Genomic DNA, 19987 nt, shown 5'->3' with positions numbered 1-19987 from the left:
AGTCCTGTCAGCCCGACTGCTGTGGGGAAAATGCCCAGGCCCCCAGAATAAATACAAGATTCATTGAGAAACTGGTTATTTGTGGAGATGAAGATTACAAGGAAGAAAATTCATCACTGCCCCCATGGGGACACGAACCCCGGTCTCTCGCTTGGAGTGGAGAGGACATTTCTATATGCATCCCAGAATTAAGCAGGTGTGTAAGGTCAAAGCCTGCTAGGTAGAGATTATGGCCCCACATCATAGGCGGAGATAGACTTGGAAGTCTGGGGGGGGGGGGTGCACAGTGATTATCGCTGGAGGGGGGCGAGATGATGATGATGTCAATTCATATATACATTAGATCAGTCGACGCCACCTATGACGCTAGGGGGGGGGGGTGACCCCCACGCCCCCCCCGTATCTGCGCCCATGCCCCACATCCTAGAGCAGGGTCCTAGGCTGGGATCTTTTCCAGGCCCCCCCCCCAAGTCCGGACTTCCACGAGCCCTTTATGACGAATTTATAGCGTGAAAAAAAATGATGAAAATCGTCCCGTAGCCCTGTCGAGCCCCCGCCCCCCTTCCCCTCCCTGTGGGACAAACATGATCAAATGATATTTTTGCACTAATATAGTACATTCGAAGTTTGTGGATTCACTACGGGGTTAAAATATGGGCTCGCTGGTTAAAAAGAAATCAAAATTTTACAATGAAATCAAAAATGAATTAAAAAAAAAAAGAGAAACACCAGAGGTGCAACATTCCCCGCGTGCCTCATCAGAAATCGTGATCAAATTATTTTGGCGTCAACACAAAACAATAAACATCGTCTGCCTTTTCTTGCTGTTGCCGGCCATTGGCTTGACTTGAAGCTCAGTCTCTCCCGCGCTGTCATCATCAAGGTATTTGCTGTTGTCGCTTCTTTTCTTTCTTATCATTCATTAGAGTGTGTTGATGTGAAGCCAAAAATATTCTTTAGACGCGTTTAATTCACACACATTATTATTATTTGAATGGTTTTCAAAGGGTTGGCGACAAGTGAGTGAAATAAGGTTATTGAGATCATTTTTAGGGCTGTTTTGGACCAACTGAAATTTGTCCCCGAGACACGCAATTTCAAAGTATATCAAGCACTTATTATTCAGGCAATGATATTCGTTGATAGACATTGTGTGCATCTATTGCTTCGCCAATTGGCTGCTGAGAAGTTTTTCCCATGTTTCGGCAGGTCCCTTAATGTTGATAATAAATTTGATCGTTAATATATGTTTTTCAGTGTAATAAACACGTGCACACATGTCCAAAGTTGATGCTTCGCGTACGTAATGACTGCCATTGGTGAAATCTGCAAAACCCGTGAATAATCAAGAGCAATATTTTTTTCTTTTTAAGCTAAGCGGTGTGTGTGATGTCTTGAATCAAACGGATCCAAAAACGGGTACAGTGAAACGTTGTAGTAGAGGTATTATCGTTATAACGAGAGGCAACAGTTGAACATTAGAGTACAGACGTTTCCAAATAAGACTAAAAAAATATCGCTGTAGCGAGGTTTCACTTTATATACTTTATTTTTTCTGTGGGTTAAAATGTTTTTTTTACGAATCTTGAACGCTTTCTTTTCTTTCACCTTTTGTTTATCCCATTTTCTGAAGCAGAGATGAGAAATTGTGTGCGCTGGTTTCCACAAGTGTGGAGCTCAGCTGACAAGGCTCCAGCCCTGGACCAGTCTCATCCTGCCCGCCCCCACCACCACATCCTACTGCAGGGCCTCTTGGCTGGGATCTCCCAAACCAGACCAGCTTTTTCACGGGCCCCTCTATGGTTAATTTAAAGTGAAAAATCAGAAATTTATAAGAATTTTTCTGGTCCTCCTTAGGGCCAGAGCCCTGTCAACCCTGTCCTTCTGGGGGCCATGGTTCTCATTGTTTTATGTTTTTCCACACCCTGAATTCATTATAGAGAAGCTAGAGTAAACGCCAAAGATTCCAGCCTAAAGCGCATGTTCCAGTATGGGGAGGGGGGGGGGGCGCTTCATTGTGTTAGAAGCATTGAAATAGTCAGACTATAGTGTAACGCCTATCCCTTTCACAATCACTTCACTTGCACAGCCAAACCCTCTGATAATGTCAACCTCATTTGGCGCCAGAAAAATTTTCAGTGAATAAATTTTTCCATTTCTAGGAATAATACGCATTAAAATGTGATTTGATGAATACAAAACTCATAGCGTCAAAATTCTGCAAAGAAAATGGTGGCATTAAATCAGGGTTCCACTGTATGTCAGTTTTCATGGACTCCTGGTAGTATGATTATCCCTGGTAAGGCCAATTAGGCTCATTTGTTATTTAGTCACCATATGAGTTACCACTTTGGGAATGCACAGCGTGTGTCTATACAGTAGTCAAATTCATCCCAAACTTTTGCGAGCATGTTTGCATCCACTACGAGTGGATTTTCTGTGGCTGTGGAGTACCTGCAAAACTCTGTCGGGTGCGCTCTACATTTTTGTCTGACATGCAGGGACGGCCAGGGGGATCTCCCTTTACACAGACAACATGTATCTCTGAATTGTTTATATCAGCGGTTCTCAACCGGCGGCTTAAGGAAAATAAAATAAATAAGTAAATTTGATAGATAAATGAAAAAAAAAAAGTCCTACAGGTTCCACCATAAAAATTGTATACAAAAAATGGCTTCTCGAGTCAAACAGGGCTCCGATATAAAAGTTATGTACTAAAAAGGGCTCTGCGAGTCAAAAAAGGTTGAGAACCGCTGGTTTATACCATCACCTAATGCTCTGAGCGATACAAAGTTTAACCCCAGGGTATTTTCGACGAAAAGCATTTTGAACAGTTCTTACGGACTCTCACTTCGCGAAGCTTAGATCACAAAACAATTTCTGTTGTGCAGTGCAGTCGCCATCTTGACAAACACTGAAGTGGCAGAAGAGCATTAGCACTACCTGTCAGCAACTGCGTGAAACTTGAGATTTTCCCCTTTCCTACATTATTTGATCAAGATGGATTAAAAGCTGAATAGTTATGATTTTTTAAAATCAGACGAGATTCTTTTTGAAACACATTGTATTGTAACAATAATAAAATGGGGGAGGCATATTTTTATCTGACAATTTTTGTATTTTAAAGTAAGTGATTAAACATATATTGCTGTACGAAGGTATCAACAACTGGATGTTGCGAAGATATATTTTGGAAAGAGAGAAAATTCAACTGTCCCTGCGGGGAATCGAACCCACATCCTTTCACTTTCCGGGTGAACGCCCTAGACCACTAGACTACAGAGGCACCGGATCTCTAAACCTTTCCTTGGTCTAGGGCGTTTACCCGGAAAGTGAAAGGACGTGGGTTCGATTCCCCGCAGGGGCAGTTGAATTTTCTCTCTTTCCAAAATATATCTTCGCAACATCCAGTTGTTAAAACCTTCGTATGGTAGTGGAGAGTGATGTCATCCTTGAATATATTGCTGTGTTGTTTTTTTCATGAACATAGATTCGCTGCGTGACCCTTGCCGCTCCCCAGTCTGAAAAATGAAAATTAATACAGCGTTTTTGTACACATCTTTTTCAATTCAACCTATGATGACAGGTAGCTTTTTTTTATTTGACATATAGTAAACACTTTTCACTACTGCACTTTCATTGATGTACACCTTGTTGCATTACACCCTATAAGAATTATTTGTTATAAATCATAATTTCATTAAAAAAAATACAATCCACAGCACCTATTAGTCTGTAATTAATGAGTTTCTACTGTCTAAGGATTTGCCAGTTACCAGCAAACAGATATCCTAGATGATGTCCTCTTCTCACATGAAATTACAAAACCGAATCAATATTCATGTTAGGTGGTTCTCCAAGTAAGTTGAAAGCCCATTGACACAGAGTTTCACCATGCCAGGCACTGAAAACATATTACTGAGAATTTTTCATTCATATTTTAATAGTGAGCGGGGCAGTCATCAAAAAGCAGGAGTTAGCTCGTGACTGGCAAAAAATGTTAAATGAAGCTGAATGTTGTTGATTATCGAACGATGGCTTTTATAAAGACTCAATCTTCTTCAAAACTGATTTCCAAGCAAATGGTTCGGCTATTCACACTCCCTGTTTTGAATATCTCGTAAATTGATACACCTAGCGATACCCTTAGTAGAAAGACCTTTTAGTAAAGAAGTCCTAACCTTTTAGTCTTAAGAACTGAAGATATTTAATGTTTGGAGAGTAAAGGTATATCATTTTATACTTTCCGTGACTTTGAATCACCAAGTTTCTCAATGATTCGGGTATGTGAAATGGCTGGGGTGAGTTCGATTCTTGAGACATTCAAGCTAATTATTATTTTTATGTTTTGTAACGACTTACCACTTAAGGTTTTTTTTTTTGTCTTTTTCTAGTTTTAGACTTTTGGAATTGATGATTTTCTTCCCCATAATCAAGTTAGTGTCCCTCTAATTTTTTTTTTTGTGTTGTCATATCTAATGTTGTTCAAAAAGCATGGATGTATGTGTGTGTTGTCCTTGTCTTGTGTTATGTGTAAAAAAACACATAACACAAGACAAGGACAACACCTGTGTGTGATTGTGTTATGTGTTTTTTGTGTTGTCATGTCTAGTGTTGTCCTTGTCTTGTTTTGTCATGTCTAGTGCGTGTTGTCCTTGTCTTGTTTTGTCATGTCTAGTGCGTGTTGTCCTTGTCTTGTGTTATTTATGTTGCCATGTCTAGTGTTGTATGAAAGGAATGGATGTGTGTATTGTCCTTGTCTTGTGTTGTGTGTTTTTTGTGTTGTCCTTGTCTTGTGTTATTTATGTTGCCATGTCTAGTGTTGTATGAAAGGAATGGATGTGTGTGTTGTCCTTGTCTTGTGTTGTGTGTTTTTTGTGTTGTCCTTGTCTTGTGTTATTTATGTTGCCATGTCTAGTGTTGTATGAAAGGAATGGATGTGTGTGTTGTCCTTGTCTTGTGTTGTGTGTTTTTTGTGTTGTCCTTGTCTTGTGTTCTGTGTTTTTTGTGTTGTCATTGTCTTGTGTTGTGTGTTTTTTGTGTTGTCCTTGTCTTGTGTTGTGTGTTTTTTGTGTTGTCCTTGTCTTGTGTTGTGTGTTTTTTGTGTTGTCCTTGTCTTGTGTTGTGTTTTTTGTGTTGTCCTTGTCTTGTGTTATTTATGTTGCCATGTCTAGTGTTGTATGAAAGGAATGGATGTGTGTGTTGTCCTTGTCTTGTGTTATGTGTTTTTTTGTGTTGTCATGTCTAGTGTGTGTTGTCCTTGTCTTGAGTTATTTATGTTGCCATGTCTAGTGTGTGTTGTCCTTGTCTTGCGTGTTGTCATGTCTAGTGTTGTGTGAAAGGGATGAATGTGTGTGTTGTCCTTGTCTTGTGTTATGTGTTTTTTTGTGTTGTCATGTCTAGTGTTGTGTGAAAGGGATGAATGTGTGTGTTGTCCTTGTCTTGTGTTATGTGTTTTTTTGTGTTGTCATGTCTAGTGTTGTGTGAAAGGGATGAATGTGTGTGTTGTACTTGTCTTGTGTTATGTGTTTTTTGTGTTGTCATGTCTAGTGTTGTGTGAAAGGAATGGATGTGTGTGTTGTACTTGTCTTGTGTTATGTGTTTTTTGTGTTGTCATGTCTAGTGTTGTGTGAAAGGAATGGATGTGTGTGTTGTCCTTGTCTTGTGTTATGTGTTTTTTGTGTTGTCATGTCTAGTGTTGTGTGAAAGGGATGAATGTGTGTGTTGTCCTTGTCTTGTGTTATGTGTTTTTTTGTGTTGTCATGTCTAGTGTTGTGTGAAAGGGATGAATGTGTGTGTTGTACTTGTCTTGTGTTATGTGTTTTTTGTGTTGTCATGTCTAGTGTTGTGTTAAAGGGATGAATGAGTGTGTTTTCCTTGTCTTGTTTTATATATGTTATGTCTAGTGTGTGTTGTCCTTGTCTTGTGTTGTCATGTCTAGTGTGTGTTGTCCTTGTCTTGTGTTGTCATGTCTAGTGTGTGTTGTCCTTGTCTTGTGTTGTCATGTCTAGTGTGTGTTGTCCTTGTCTTGTGTTGTCATGTCTAGTGTTGTGTGAAAGAGATGGATGTGTGCATTGTCTGTCCACTTTTGTGATATTTGTGTGCATGCAGTTTTGTTTTTTGTTATTTTCGTTTCTTTTGTTATTTGTAAGTTTCATTTTTTTCTTTTTGTCAAATACTATTGAGCTGCTGATAGAAACTTATAGAAAAGACGTCTTAATCTGTTAGTCCCGAGGATTGAAGATACTTAATGTTTGGAAAGTGGAAACACAACATTTAACTTTCATGACTGTGTATCACCATGTTTCTCAATGATTCGGATATTTGCAATGGTTGGGGTAACTACTAATTTTAGCTGACTATCATCTTTATGTTTTGTAATGATTTTGAGAATTTTTTTTCATCTTTTGCCAGTTTTAGATGGTTTTGGAATTTTTCATTTTCTTTGTGAAATCAAAGCAGTGTTCCTTAATCTGCAGTAGCACACCGATATAGAATGATGTATTTAATATCGTTCGACGTAGAAATGGCATACATTCGTTGACATAGTTCAACAGAGAAGTTTGGATTATTTCTAAAGAGACTAATTATCGTACAAGATACTCTCCTCCAGAATGCTGTAAAAATTAGAGTAAAACTATTTTACAGGGGGGGGGGGGGAAAGAGATATTTTGGGTTTTATTGAGTGAATACATTTTTACTACACAGTTTGATAGCAGACACAAGAATTTTTTACCTCTTTCTGATTTTCTGTATTCATTCGATGTTCAGCCATCGATACGTTATCCTAATGTTGTTGTGCTATTGCGGAAATTTTTTTATGTAGCAAACACTATGTGACTTGAAATTCTGAAATTTTAGTCCATGGAAAGATGTGCAATGTTTCTTTTGTGTTGGTGCTGTGATGGCCATTATCATGTGTGCTTGAGTGTCCTCTATTGTTTCACGAATAAGAGAAGGAATGTTTTTCTGCAGTTGGCACATGCTATCTCTTTAAATGTTCTCATTTCAGTTGAATGTGTGTTTTGCTTTTGTGTTGAAGTGTGTCCTGTAAAGTTTGAAATGGGTTTTTGCTCTGCATAGCAGAATCTGGATGTGTGTTCAAAATGACAAAAAAACTTGCCACCATTTCCAATGTAATTTTTTTCTGTGCATTAAAACCCTTGTGTGAGAGCAGAAGCATACAACTTCAAAATACATTGCCAGTGAGTAGAAATGAAGTGTCTGAAAGGATAGATCCCCATCTTTGTATAAGTCCCTAGTCAGAGTATGTACATAGGTAGACAAATCTTGGTGGAGAGTGGAGCTGACTAGTGTGTTCTGGGGGGGGGGGGTGGAAAGGGGAGTCAGTTCCATGAGAAATTTGGGTAGTTGCCCTTGGAGAGGTAGAATATATTAAAAGTCAATCTTTTTCTTTTTTTCACTAATCTCTTAAAGATATTTCTGAATGGCTGTGGGTTAGGGAGTGAAGACTGTCCCCTCCCTCCGCGTTTCGTTTCTGCCTTAGATTTTAAAAATTAGCATGGACCAACAACAGAGTATAATGCCATGATCATGGAGGTATTATCGGTAAAGTAATGCGGCAATGTAAACGCGAATAGGCAGCGTATAAGTTGCTATAGCAACGGATAGCGTCCATTCAGCACAAACAAGCCCAATAGGGTTGCGGAAAGGCACGCGACCTTTTGTCATCTCCACCCAATTATACCTCCATGGCCATGACTCTCCCCCAAATATATTCTTTCCCTTCTCAAGGCTCACACGTGCCGTTCAGTAGATGAGGGGGAGGTGGGGTTGAAGAAGACAGGCATACACACATGGGGTTTCCAGAAAATGGTTTAAGTTTTTCTTCCCACACACACATAGGAAGTCTTCACACTGACGTAACGGTCTCTCAAAATGGTAAAGGTGTCAGTTCTGTGTTTTTTTCTTTTTTTAAACAGAGAGCGAATTCACTCCTTGAAAGGAATTTGTAAGGTATGTATCATTTCACAAGTATTTTATTGTTTTTGTGATTTTTCACGTTTCTTTGCTACGCTCTTTTTTTTGTCATTACGTACGCCATTGAATCTCGTTTGAAATGGTGTGCCGTAAGAGTTTCGCAAGTGTGTCGCGGAAACTTGAAAAAAAGATCAACTCGATTCTTTTATAATTAAGTTCGAAATTTTAACAATGCAAACGAAAAGCATTAACTCCTTAATTACGACGTTAGGTTTAGTAATGAATCCTGACTTTTGATATTCACTAAATTAGTTTTGAAATGAATCGTAGAATAGTTTTTGTCAAAACTGAGTGAGACCGTTTTCATTTATTGATTTGATTAAATTTTTTTTGTGCGCACCTTTAAATTTTTAATTTGGCCTTTGTGTGCGACCTTTGAAAAATGGGAGCAATCTTAAAGCCATGACTTTTGTGTAGATTTATTAACACTTGCACCTGTAGATGGTGTAGGCTGGATAAGGAGGGTATGTAATGCGATCACCGCATTGTGGTACCTCAGCAAACTAAGGATGGTTCGAGAGAGATCAAGGCTCCACAAACCCTAGGCGCCAGATTGCCATGATGGCTAGAAAATCGTTATTGGTGCCTAAAAGTTACTGTATTTATTGCTTGATTGGAATCTAATTATACAAATTTTCCTCATTCCATGCCAGTGTGTCATTTAAGGGGTTCTATGATTAAGTTCCTGGAAAGTCGGTAAAAAAGAACCATTAAGGACTGTTTTCCTTGAGCAAAAAAAAAAATCGTACTTGGCTCCTGAGAAATTCGGCTGGTGCTTTAATTTTTTCGATTTGTCACTCCCTGAATTAGATGGATATCCGTACCACAGAGCTGTATTAACGCATGGGGGAGAGGTCGTGATAACGAGAGGTTTGCTAGTATGATTTTCCAAAATAACTCTGTAGGCCAGGGGTTGTCAACCTTTTAGACATCATGGGCCACATTGAAATTGGCCGCTGGCCACCACCTCATACTGAGGTGCTCCGATAGTGAAACTATCATATGTCACTTTTTCAAAATTTTACGATAGCAAATTTGTTATTTAATTGTCAAATAATATTTTGCCAACATGCAATACGGTGGATTTCTGACTTGTTACAAGATGTCTCAGTTGTTTCCTCATAAAGAGAAAGACGAAATTTTGCCACGTTTCAAAATTTTAACAAACTTTACTCCGGAATGCGAACAACTAAATTTTTTGGGAAAACTGGCATAACATTTTGCCATCTGAGCACAAAATTGTGAGATAGAATCCCCCAGATTTACAAGGGCCTCTCATGTAATGACATCTTAATTGCAGGGTCGCGAGTCGGACGCGGCATGTAAATAATTGAAGACCTTCATTTATTCTGAAATTATTCATTTTATTTATCATTTGCTATGGATTTTGATAATTTCAGAGAAGTAATTTTTTAAACTAATTATTAAATTATTTGTTTCAAAATTGTTAGAATTGCCACTTTCATTAATTCCGATATTGTCTTTCATTGATTCTAGAATTGAGCGTCTTTTAATGTTTTCAGCCATGTTCTAAAATCTACTATGGCGGGCCACAACAAACAGCTCCGAGGGGCAAATGTGGGCCATGCGTCGAAGACCCCTGGTGTAGGCAGTCAATTCGAGCTGGTCCCAAAATATAATTTTGCTCTGAGGATCCATCGCGGGATTTTTTCCGTTTTAAGCATTTAATGCCATAAATGTAAAGTTTTGAAATCGTCCCATTTTTTTTCCTGGAAGAAGAAAGAAAAAATGTGTTTCTCTGCCCCCCCCCCCCACCCTAAGGTAAAGTCGAAGAAAAAGAATTAGAAATTTAAAGTCAAATAAGGACCCTCAAATTATTTATTTATGCGCTAGTTCAAGATTGTTTGCAATATGTTCATTTACGACTGTCATATATGGAAAAGAAGAGGGGCCCCCCGTGATAAGTTTGACCTGGGGCATGCGTCTGCCTCAATACTATATACAATTACCCCCCCCCCCCCAAAAAAAAATCATCTTTGACCAGGGCCCAAACTGATGAGAAACAGGCCCTGCCAATACTTTCAAACAAGGGTAATCAGCGGCAAGGGCTCATTTTGTCGCCCCTTGTAGTGTTGAAGAAGAGTTTAAATTGGTGCCCCCCTCAGGGCCGCAACTGGGGCGAGTCTTGTGCCCCGGGCGCAAGACCAGGAGGGTGTCCGAATTCACTCATTAACTGCTTCTACATGGCAAGGGCGCCAAAATGCCAGTTTGCCCCGGTGACAAAGTATCTAGTTTCGGCCCTGCCAGCTGTTGTTCAGCGCCTGGGGCACCAGACTCGCCTGCTTTCCCTTAGTTTAGTTCTTGAATCACCCCTTGTGGGAATACAAACGTACAGTCAGGGCCGTCTTAAGAGCCTCATGGGCCAAGTGATGTTTTTGAGGCCCTACCTAGAAAATTCTCGAAAATTTCAACCATTTCTTATTTTTGTGAGGCTCCTCTTGAGGCCCCCGGGTGAGCCCATGCGTTAAGACGGCACTGCGTACAGTATATTATATATTTAAAATTTTACAAATATAATACCCCAACGGTCTCGATTTTAAATTATCCATGGCTATTGTTTGTTGACAAAAGAAGAAAAAATTAAGTCTACGTCGTGGAATGAATTAATGCCTACAGCAGGTGCCAGGAAGACAGTTTTAGCCTTTCTTCATATGCTCCGCTAGAAATGGCGCGCACTCCCCGTTGGCCAGAAGCAGAGAAGAAATACTGCTAGATTTTCTTTAATACAAAAAATCATCTTCGGAACTGAATGATGAATGGCTATTTATTCGTGTTCACTCATGAAATGGCGGGGAATTCAATCGAACCTTGTTTCCATTGAAGAAAAAAAACAAACGATTTCTTGATTTTATTTTAACAAAAAGAAGAAAAATTCTGTAGGAAGAGTTTTTTTGTTTTTTTTTCTTTAGGGATGGGGGCATCTTCCCTCTCCCTGAAAAATCAAATGTACTCTTCCGAACTCGACCATCACACGTTTCTACACTTAAATGTAAATGTTACGCTGGAAAGTGTGGGGGGAAGAGAGAAGGAGGGTATGCGAGCAACACCCACACTTTCTTTTTCGAATCTTGGTGGCTTTTGCTGCGAAGAGAGATACATACCGCTGTAAAACCGGTTTTCTAGCTACTCTTTTCGAAAAATCAAGTGACGTCACCCGATTCCTCACGCGACCGTCTCCCATTGGAACACTGAGTAAAATTACTGTTTTTTGATAATTTTTTTTGCATAGTTCTAATTCGCAAAACTCTATCATTTTTTCAGAGTAGATGCCACAAATACCGCTTATTATCAAAATATATTTTTTTTATTTTTTTGAAAGTTTTTTTATTTTTGACATTTTTTTTTTCGACCCATGTGTGCAATGTTAAATCAATGGGAAGTATGCACGTTTGTAAAATCAAAAAGGGAAACGGAAAGGGAATTATTAGAATGGGGGAAAACATTTTCCCCATAAATGATGGCCTTTTGATATTCAACGTTCAGTGGGAATGTATAAATTGGAATAAGTTATGTTTTCATCTTTTACTTATAACTCGGCCTTACATTTAGAGTCGCAACTAGGGGAGAGCAGGCGGTTTTGGTCTGGGGGGGGGCAAATTTCATCCTTTCACCTCTCCTTCAATCAACATTACAAGCAGGGCCGCAACTAGATGCTTGGTCACCCGGGGCAAGTGCGCATTTTAGCGCCCCCTTGTAATGTTGAAGGAGATTTTTGGGAATAAAATTTGTGCCCCCCTCTGGTCCAGCGCCCTGGGCCATGGCCCCCACATCCTGGAGTGGGACCCCTAGGCTGGAATTTCCCGACCAGACTTTCACGGGCCCTTTTATGATGGATTTATAGCGTGAAAAACAAAAAATAATGAAAATCGTCCCGGGGCCTCAGGACTGGAGCCTTGCCAGCCCACCCCTTGTGGAGGGGCATGCCCTGGGCACGAGACCCACCTGTCCTTCCCCCCCCCCCCTAGTTGCGACCCTGATTACAAGGGAACCCCAGAATATGTACTTGCTTGGCTGACCAAGCATTGGTTGATCAAATTACTTGTAGAACATAGAACAGGGCCTGATTTCTGCATGGGGAAGTGAAGCGTTTGCTCTGGGACACGACCGTAAATAGATACTTGGTCAGTCGGAGCAAGCAAGTATTTTGGCGTCCCCTTGTAATGTCGAAAATTTAGCCCTGGATCCGGAGCACCAGACCCACCCGTTCCCCTCCGGGTTACGGCCCTGCCCAGGAGCTCCAACATTTAAACAACATGCGTTCACTGATTAACAAAACGTCTTTGATCCAGGTTACGGATACCCCCCCCCCCCCATGTCTGATTTGGGCCCCGACATGGATGTTCAAACTCTTCGGTTTGCGGGCCATATGACAATGAAAACAGGGATAAAATTAATTTCAAAATGTTTAATTGATGCTTGAATAATTTCTGCATAGTTACTACTGCATTACTATCATTAGTGCATTATATAATATAATTCGATTTCGCATACGTGTTACCCAGGCGTGTACTTTTTAGCTGTGGGCCACAAACTCTCTCTGATACAATTATCGTGTTGTAAGCACTAGGTACTTTCTTAACAACACTTTTTCGCGAGCCGTATGGAATCTCTTGTCATCCCACCACTATGGGTGGGGGACTGGTTGTCCCGTATATACGGGACTCTAGCCCTTATGCGGGAGGGGCAGTGGTTGTTGCATTGTATATTTATTAATTAGGGGGGGGGGCTCAGTCCCCTCGTAAAATTTATTAGGGAGGGGCTCGAACTGCCTCAACTCCAGGTTCCAGTGCCTATGGCCTGGTCCGGATTTAGTCATTCAGCCGGTGCAAGAACAGTTTTGCGGTCCTGGTGATAGGGGTTGGGCCCAGAGGTTAACTAATTTTTGCTCTATAAATTCACCGAAATTTCTTTTAGGGGCGGGAGGGGGGGGGGGGTCTTCGAATTTGAATCCGTAAAAAATCTTTCCGAGGAGGAGGCCACAGTAAGTAAGGTCGTTCTAGCGCATGGGCAGACTGGGTATAGGCAGTGCAGGTGGTTACAAAGCTTCACGTTCACGAGAAATATGTAAAACAATATAATGTCTAACAAGGCTGCAACTGAGGGGGGGGGGGTTGCAGGTGGGTCTGGTGCCCCGGGCGCTGTGCTAGAGGGGGCGCAAATTTCACTCTTTAATCTCTCCTTCAACATTATGAGGGGGCGCCAAAATGCATGCTTGCCCCGGCTGACCAAGCATCTAGTTGCGGCCCTGATGTCTAATACTGTGAAATAAGATTTTGAATCGGGATGACTGGCGCTTTAAGTCTGATAGTGTGAGTCCCTTGCACCGAGGGCTCATCACAGTGTTAAGGCATGGCCAATTTATGGGAAAGGCAGACCGGGCTGTGGGGGCTTTAGTTATCGGTCTTATGTTTATAAATATATAAAAATATAAATTTTCTTGAATTTCAACCAAAGAAGCTAGATAAAAATCTTAGTCTCGGGGTCCTTTCAAAAATTAAGGCCCCCATCCAAGGATATGGGGGGGGGCTGCAGATTCACTACCATATGTATGTGTGTCTTTTAATAAATCGACGTATTTTTCATCAATGGATTCAATAAAATTTCAAGTTTTGACTTTTCAAAGTATGTAGTTAGCGTAAAATATTATACATAATCAATGCAGTAAAACCCATTTTTACGGCCCCTAATATTTTGCAGCCCGGTACGATCGCACCCTTTGCAGCTGCCTAATTCCGGCCCTGGGGGGCCGGAAGTTGTGCACGCTATGGTTGACCAAACGTTTTATAAAGTAGGGTTCTTCAACCTTTTTCTAGTCGCGTGCACTGCCTGTACTCATCATCAAAAGAAGAGCACCCTTACAGCAAGTTTGACATACGAATGCACGAAATCAGGATGATTTCAATCCTTGAATGCAATGTGTAATAATAATTAATAATAATTAGTAATTAATAATAAATAATAATAATTAATAAATAATAATAATTAATAAATAATAATAATTAATAAATAATAATAAATAATTAATAATAAATAATAATAAATAATTAATAATAAATAATAATAATTAATAAATAATTAATAATAAATAGTAACTCTTATTACCAACACATTTTTTTTAATTCAACCAAAATTATTAAACACTTTCAAATGTATCTAATATTTTTCTTTCCCTGTATGTTTTTTTCTCCATAAAGACGCGTTCCTGATAATTTCCCTCTCATGGTTTCTAGAATTTCCCTCTCGCGGAAGAGAGAAGCTGCTTCCATTGACTTAACATTGCATACATGAGTTGGGAAAAAAATTCATTAAAAATCAAATAAATTTTCTAAAAATAAAAAAAAAATATCTTGACAATAAGCGGTTTTTGTGGCATCCGCTCAAAAAAAATGATGAAGTTCTGAGCGTGAAAACTATGCGAAAAAATTCATGAAAAACCAACAATTTTACATTATGCTCCCGTTTGAGGGGGTCATGTGAGGAATCGGGTGACGTCAAAACCAGTTTCATTCTGATGCGCACGCTTGCTAATACTTAACCTTATATATTCTAGAAACCTTGATACATACTACAGTGGATGTCTATTTTCAAAATTGAACCCTTTTTCCTTTCAAATGCTTCATTTTAAGGTTGAAAAACTCAAGTCTTTAAAAATATTCATTGTACCCCCCAAAAAGTTAGATCTTTCGTAGCCCCTGAAGGGGACCCATGTGTTTAGGCTGAGGTTCTTATATGCAGGACCGCAACTAGATACTTTGTCAGCCGGGCAAGCACACATTTTGGTGTCCCGTGTAATGTAGAAAAAGCATTTGAAAGTTAAATTCAAACAACTCCATACCTGCTGGTCAACGGGGGCAGGCAATAATTTTGGCGCCCGCTTGTAATGTTCAAGGAAATAATTCAAGGGGAAATCGGCGCCCCCTCTGGTACGGCGCCCGGGGCACCAGATCCGCTGTTCTAGTTGCTTCCCTGGTCAGAAATCAATTTCGAGTTTATCGGTCATTATTGAATTTCTACTACCAAAGTACCACGCGCGGAGTTAGTAGGAGGTACTGCCCCCCCCCCCCCCAGGGCCGTCATTTCAACTTTTTCCAGGGGGGGGGGGCAAAGAACATGGACTCAATGTTGCATATATATATATATATATATATATATATATACACACCATTTTTAGTGTTTTTTCAAAAGCCAGCGCCCCCACCCCAGCGTCAAAGGTGGAGCCGGCTGATCTGATGTATATATGAATTGACATCATCATCGTGCCACCCCAGGCTCTGCTGCGATGTTTCTTTCGCTATAACTGTGTTCTCGTGAGTTCTGTCTTGGGCATTGCTGTGTGTGTCGAAAAAATAGTTTCATCTTCAATGTAATAAGGGATTCATAACCTTTTTTGTTCCAAAGACCCTTTCTGCCCCCGCCGCACAAAATAGTATTAGCAACCTAGATTTTTTTTTTTTTTTTAATTTGCAATCCCTGGTAATGGAAAATAAAATTAGGATAAAAACATTCGTGTCATCCTTGAACTCAGAGATGGAGTGAGGTAGATAGAGACCCCGGGTGTTTAATGCGTCTTCGGCCGGTATTACACTGTAAAAATTTGATAAAAGTCCTATTATAAAACTTGATAAATGCAGCTGGGGTGTTGTTATATTTTAAAATAATATAAATGGGTTGTTATATTTTAAATTTATTTTTGAAAGGGGAAGTTAATTTTTCACTCTCAACTCGTCAAGTTTTTAGTTCAGCGCCCTCAATTTATTTTAAAAATTCGATGCATCCCATTAATGTCCGAGGGTTTCAAATATGGGCTCGTTCCCTAAAAAGAAATCAAAATTTCGCAACGAAATTTAAAAAATGAATAAAAACACCATCGTTCCCTGTGTGCCTCATCAGAAAATGTCGAATTGTTTCGCCGCCAATTCAAAGCAAAGCATCATATCAATGATATCGTCGTGTTATTTATGCTGTTGTCAAAGCCTGCTGCGTTGAAGCCGAGAAATGGTCTCTTCTTGTCATTAATAAGGTATTTGATGCTTTTTCAACGTGTGATTGTGTTAATTTGAATTAAGTAATCTCTGGTTTTTGTTATTTCGATGGTTTTGGTGGGTGTGAACAAAAGCAACACTAGAGGGCGACTCCAAGTGGAGGTTAAGGGATTCTTAGGGTCATTTTACGTTTTCGAGAGACGCAATTTCAAATTCTGTTGAACCATTTAATTTTGGGGGGATGATATTCATCGATGTATGAAATCGTTTCCTTAAATGGTTCAGCGGCAGGTCCCTCAACGTAGATGATAAATTTGCAATCACTAATATGTTGTTTTGTAAAGTAACTAATTGCTTGTGCCTCTCATATTCGAGTTTCACCCTCATAGTGACTGTCATTGGTGAAATCACCCAAACCTGTGAGTAAATTATTTGTGAATCAGTGTTTGCAATGCCTTGGATAATGATTGAATAGATGACATAAATAAATATTGTGAAAACTCGATATAACGATACTCTGCTGAGACCAAAACAAAATATGGCAAGAGAGGGATTATCGTTTTAACGAAAGTTTAACATTAGTGTACGGGCATTTCCTGAAAAGCCTTGAAGAATATCCTAGAGGGACTTATCATTGTATTAATGTTTTGCAGAAAAAAAATATTTTTTTTTCTGTGAGTTATCGTGTATTTATGGAGCTAAAATAATTGTTTTTTTTCCCTGTCAAATTTGGTTTATCACGCGTTTTGAAGCAGGGACGAGAAATTGTGTGCATGGCCCCCCACAAGAATGGGCTGAGAAGGCTGTCTCCCCGGACGATTCTCATAATTCCGTTTCTTCAATGCTATAAATTCCCTATAGAGCCCCCCCCCCCCCCACAAGAAAACATTCCAGCCTAGGGTCCCGGCGGTGCAATGGTAAGATCTTCCACCGTGTGCAGGTTACTACTGCCAGGCTCGATCCGGGACCTGGCACCTACCAAGCTTGGGTAATCACTGATAGATGATGTCTTCATTTCCCGCCTAACTTTATCGGTAAGAAATTCTAGTATGGCGATATGAATAGAGTTGGTGTGCAGTTAAGTAGCCTAGGGGAACCTGCTTCCGGATGTGGGGGCCATTATTGTGTGAGGCACTGAAATTCAGCCAGACTAGTTTAATGTCTATCACTTGTACGTAAATTTTCATTAAGCTTATTTGTTATTTATTCACCTTCGGTCATGGTGTCACCTTTTTTTTCAGTTCTCAGACATAACTGTATGAATCACGTTATTGAACTTGAGTAAAATTGACAATCGCTTTTTGTTTTCGTGCAAATACAGTAGAACTTCATTATAACGGACAGGTGAAGAAATTGTAATAATAGTAATAATGGTGTTTCTGTCTGACGAATTTCACATTTCCAAGTAACGATTAAATGTTGATCATTGTAATTTTTTTGACATGGGTGGACCTCTTACCACTTGCCAGCCATAAAAATCAAGATCAAAACAGTGTTTTCGTACACACGTTTTTCAATTCAAACTATGTTGAAAGCTGGTTTTTTTAAACACTCTTTCACACATAGCCAACCACTGTACTTTCATTGACATACACGTTGTTGTATAACACCCCTATGTGTGTGATTTTTTTTTCCGTTATAAACATACTTTCATTGAAATTGACAACCTGTAGCCTCTATCGGTCTGTTGTAATGAGGTTCCACTGTTTGTTCGTTTCAACTAGAATGCTTCGGTTTTAATCAGGCAATATTGACATTTAATGATATTCGATGTTTGTTTTCTTAATATTATTTATACATGTGGAGGATAATGTATATATTTACATACATTATTTTTAAATAACGTAATTTTCTTTTTACTAATTTTGCTTATATTATGAAATATATTAATCAGTTCTCCTTGCCTGAAATATTTAAAACGAATCACAATTTCTGACATAACCACCTCCTCTCCCCCCATGACATGACAACTTTTAGTGGGAGAATATTCTCTTGGTCAGAGGTTTTAAAAGTTTGGCTGTGGCGATCTTAGAAACCTCGAGATTAAAACCTTAAAAAAATGTTTTGAAATTGGATACATTTCCAGAAATTGGTTTAATTTCTTTTGTTTTGAACCTATGTTGATTGATAAAGGAAGCTATTCTTATATGATCGCGTTCATTTGAAGAAGACACAGAACTGTTGTTTTGCACTTGAATTCTGTAGGATCACTCGTATTTCTTTAAAAGTTGTGCAAATCAGCCATGCTGGTTTTAATTTTGTTGCTGAAACTTCAATATTGTTCAATATTCCTGTCTTCTTGACGAGAAGGGACAAAGAATATTCTCTCGGACTATTATAAATTACTAGAGAAATATTCTTATAGAAAATAACGAGAATTATTGTCCAGTTATTTATGGAGATTATTATAATACACGTTATTACAAATATTCTCTGGAAGGACTATTATTAATAACTCTTGAAAGTAATTCTTCCTATTTTCGATAAGAATATTTCCCAGTAATTTATTAATTTATGAAAATAGTCCTTCCAGAGAATATTTTTCTAAAGATTATTCTCGTGACTTTTACATCTGTATGCAAGATTGAAGTGTAGCGAGGTGCATGTTCCTTGATTTTTGTGTACAGGGGATGATTAAGAAAGAGAATCTTCTGATTTCAAAATGATTCTGCACTTGAAATCGACCATTCACAGAAATAATTCGTGAAACTTACACATTTTCCCCCTTATACTCAAATTTTTTACAAATTCCCTGCTTTCGAGTTGTAAGGGTCCGTTCAAGTATTACGTAAGCAAATTTTTAGCCATTTTTGACCCCTTCCCCCCACCTTGTCAGCAAAATTTCGTCATCTCTGCCCCTGTGAATACTAACTCATATTTTCATAAAGGGTGGTTGATGACGTAAGCATTATCCAAAACTCCCCCCCCCCTGTCATCAAAAGCCAGCAAATCGGAAACCCCCTCTCCCATCGATGATGACGACGTAATACTTGAACGGCCCCTAAGAAATGTGATATTTGGAAATCGGGTGATTTTCTCTGAGTCAAGCTTGTATAAGTATCAACTTGATATATTGATTATTGTACAAGTAGTATTTTGGTAAAACTACGTTGTATGATAAATGAAATTAGCTCAGCTAAGCAAAGGTATTTGTGACATATTTTTAAAATGAAGTTCTTACTTGGACGTTTTTATTTTGGAGAATCTCTTGCAACCCCCCCCCCCCCCCCCAATCTCAGTGACTCACACCTTGGGAACCACTGATTTGGGCACCTCTTTTTGCATTAATGCTTAAAATTATTTTTAACTTGGCGCTGGGTCAAAGGCTGCCCCCCCCCCCAACCCCCGTATCTATCTCTCTGTCTTGGCTTTCATCAAAGAAGTTAAGCTATGAGGGAAAAAAAGATATTTTTCCCCTCCCTGACGCTCACAGAGGGAGAGTGGAAGAAGACACGTGTACATTCAGGAATTCCAGAAACCGTTGGTTTAAGTTTTTTCTTTCACACCTACCCACAGGAAGTTACAAGGAATGGAATCATCCTCTGGCCCTTTCCCCTTCCATGGCTTGGCCTGCGTTGTTATGTGGCTGCGCTTTTCTTGAACAAAGGGCCGATGGACGCTTTTGTGGAAACGTATGTATCATTTCAGAAATAATTTTTTGTGTGGTATTAATGATGATTAATGCCTTCTTTTTTTCGTATTTTTGCCATTACACTAGAACCTGGGGCCTCGGGTCACTTGAGGCGCCCCTGGGAAGAAAAGGGTAGGACGTAGGGCTCCGGATGTAAGATGGGGGAGGGAAGAGGAGCATAATTCGAACACATACTGTACAATCATAGACTAAAGATATAAATTATTATTCTTACTCTGTGTGTACAATCCACACCACCCTTCCCACTCAATGCCGTCTCAGTGCATGGGCCCACCCGGGCACCTCAATAGAAGAAGGGCCTCACAAAAACGAGAGCCGGTTGAAATTTACG

The sequence above is a fragment of the Pholcus phalangioides genome, unplaced genomic scaffold (genome assembly GCF_987345545.1).
Source record: "Pholcus phalangioides strain wild (caught in Gottingen) unplaced genomic scaffold, Ppha-v1.0 ptg000012l_1, whole genome shotgun sequence".
Taxonomy (NCBI): Eukaryota; Metazoa; Arthropoda; class Arachnida; order Araneae; family Pholcidae; genus Pholcus; species Pholcus phalangioides.
Note: the sequence above shows the minus strand (reverse complement) of the source record.